Raw genomic sequence first — 3476 nt, 5'->3', positions numbered from 1 at the left:
TTTAAGAAAAAAATAGTCAATTTCTTAAGCAACTCTCTTAGCATGTTGCATTATACAGATCTAATCCCCGATAAGTGCTAACTACCTGGCTTCAACTCTTCTTTTATAATCATCTCCTCATGTATTCAACTATAAGGGTAGTAGCATCCTTTACAATCATGAAAATCACCGCATCCTGGGGTGAATCCAACCAACACTAGGAGGAGAGAATCTAGCTATCCTAGCTAGTTCATGAACAACTTGATTATTTTCTCCATTACAATGATCATATAAAACATGATTGAAATCTAAAGCCATGAAATAACAATCGTCAAATATGTCACTTGTGATGGAGGGCAAGATACGATATTTCAAGGATGAAAACCACCTCTTTACTATCCGTGTTAATCTCAATTTTAGTGCATCCAACGGATCGAGCTAGGTTCATACATGGCGTCAACTCTTCATATAAATGGTGCCGATTATTCCTTTTTAAGTAGCATTTCTTCCATTTTTGGATGACCAATCCAATTTATTCACTTTGTATATCATATACAAACTAAAAACAATGTTGTACAGTGTGCCAACTTTATGAATTGTCATTTTGAACTATTGTATCGTTATAAAATCTTAGGAAGCTAAGATTAATAAATGGAGGGGGAAATTATTTTCATTCGTCAGTTGTACCGAAAGCCTGAAAATTGTCCCTCACTAAATAAAATATAAAATATAGTCCCTTGACTTGTGAAAAAACAGATACTTTTGGCCTGTAGTGCAAGTTTTTGGGAGGTTTCATGAAGACGTGACCTTGTTTTGACTTTACAGAAAAGTTCATGTAGTCCCCATGTGTGGTTTCTTTAATTAGTGACAATCCTTATAGACTAATGTTGCATTGAGAGATACATTTGAAGGAAAGTTCCATTGGCAATGCATGATGAATATTGGATGAATTGAAGGATGAAATCCATCAACACAAACATATGCATCAAGAGTTAATAATGAGTGACAATTCGTATGGAGAAACAATGGCATAAAGTTATTTATGAAGGTTGTTCCATGGGTAATGCAATAAGAAGATTGAATGGATTCAGAATGAATGTCATCTACATATAGTTGTGCATCAAGAATGAGTTCAATGATTGAATCAAATATGATCGATATGAATTCCATGTGATGAACGAGATGTGATCAAAATGGAATTCATTGGAGGATCTCAAAAGTTGTCATGCTTCAACTTATGAGTTGGGCTATAATGGATCAAGATCTTGAGAGGAGATTAAAGATAAAAGTGATGTATGTGGCTTGAAGACGAGTTCATGATGAGTTGATTGATCCATGGTTCGTCAAGTCGCGAAGCAATTAATTCAAGTGAAGAATTCATCATGCCTCTCAAGAGATTGTGATGGAGCATGGATAATAGCAAGTGATGACCAATATCATACTCATGTAGAGAACCCCAATATGGTCATGACAAATTGAGGTATTAATGATAAAGTTTTGAAGCAATGAAGTAATGGGAATCATTCACTGTGGCTTTCAAGACATCAATATAGATCATGGAGTAAAGATATATAAAGGTTGACCAGGATAAAGATCGAAGATTGAATTCTAAATGGTCAAACACATAAGCGCAAATCATGTGCCACATGGTATCTTGTGGTATGGTAAGAATTTGTCATGTGTGTACTGTGTACTAACCTATACCATGTGTTTTCTATGTCTATGTGGGTTAGGTGTTTCTCATGAGCTTGCATTAAGAGAAAGACTCCATGTGCCCATGTGAGGATGATATCAAGTGATGAAGATCCTGGTTGACAAGGGCAAGTTCAAGGTGAGGATCATGGTTGACCCCTCTGACGGATAATATCTCAAGACTTCCTCACCAAGCAGGTCTGACTAAACCACTCTCGAATTTCGCGTTCCACTCAACCAATCCTCAAATAACGAACCAAATCACATTGCCCTGAGTGTGAAACAAATTCACCAAAAGTGGAGTCGGTCCAATCACGTTTGAGCCTCTGATGAACAAATTTAGTGAAGATCATCAAGAAACCACCAATCTAGATAGGCTTTATCTTCGTCTCTCGTGGATGTGGTGTGTTTTTGATGCTCTATCTTGCTCTTATATAGCATACACTTTTTTTTTTGCTTTTTGTCCTCACACAAGGAGACATCCCAACCATCGATCGGTTCAACCAATATCAACAGTCCACAAGCGTTGGACTCGTAGACCAAGATGGCTTCCATCTTACCTCCATGTAGAGGGATTAGCCCAATAAAAAGCCTTCAGTTGGATAGTTGAATGGTCAAACCACTTGAAACCAACTAAATTTTGTGTTAGGGGCTAATGATGTCTGCTTTTACTAGTTTTTTTATAAAGGTGATTTTTATTGATTCATAATGTAGCATCACGGGGATACATGCATAATGAACATCCATCCTGTCTCTGCATGATTAAGATGCACACAGCCAACACTAGAGCACACACAAAAGAGATCCTGTTGGCAAATAGCAAAGTCATACAAGACCAAAGCTATGCCTAGAATGAATGAAAAAAAAACGAAGCGAACAAAACAACGACCATGGGCACCAACTATCTCTTGACAACAGGATCATCCCGATTAGTTTACATGTCAGTGGATGTCCTGGCTAAGTCACCATTTCCACTGGCCCTCGACGTTTAATACTACTTGTGTGCATGTGTTTTTCAGATCAACTTGATGCCACGATGTTAGCTACAGACAGTGCTGAGCCCAGCAACTGTACTGTCACTGCGCGCATGTGTTTTTTATGATCAGCTTCAGGCCCAAAAAAAAAGAAAAATGTTCACTTAGCGCCAAAAAGAAAAGAAAAAAGTTCACTAGCCGACGGTGCTAAACCGAACAGATGTTCTGTCACTCCATGCCGCTGAGGAATCAGGTCACGCCCCCCAAAGAAAGAAAATTCGAGGTGAAAGAATCTGCCGGTTTGAGTTTCGTGCTCCTCTGGCCTCGTCAGAGAGTCTGTCCAATGCGGTGTTCACATCGCCGGGGACACCAAAAATAGACCAATATCATAGTTTTTACATGGGTTCGATTACAAATTTTTCAGTCCGTCAGTTCATGAAAAAACATTTTTTTTTTGCCCTGCAAAATCGGTTGTTCGAGCCTCCTCGTTCGCTCCGTCGTCGGCTCCTCGCCACCCGCCTCCTTCTCGGCTGCCTTCATCTCGGGCGCCAAGCGCTTCAATAACGTAAACACGGACGTCACACACGATCATCGCCGTATTGAATTTAACTCGTACATCCTCGTGGTTAACATCTTGGTATCCTCCGAAGCAGTCCTGAGCTCAACCTTCTTCTTTTCGAGCCAGGTTTCCTTCTCTTCGAGATTGACATTCTTCTCAATCTCGCCATCAAGATGTTAAACCTCTCTGCCTTCTTTTTCTACTTCACATCATAGGTTTGACACTTTTCTCCTCCTTCTTCGCCAAGATGTTCTCGAATCTCTTTGTTATCC

Source organism: Triticum aestivum, chromosome 4A (assembly GCF_018294505.1).
Source record: "Triticum aestivum cultivar Chinese Spring chromosome 4A, IWGSC CS RefSeq v2.1, whole genome shotgun sequence".
In the NCBI taxonomy this organism is placed as follows: domain Eukaryota; kingdom Viridiplantae; phylum Streptophyta; class Magnoliopsida; order Poales; family Poaceae; genus Triticum; species Triticum aestivum.
The sequence above is the reverse complement of the archived record's forward strand: the minus strand, read 5'-3'. Positions refer to the sequence as shown.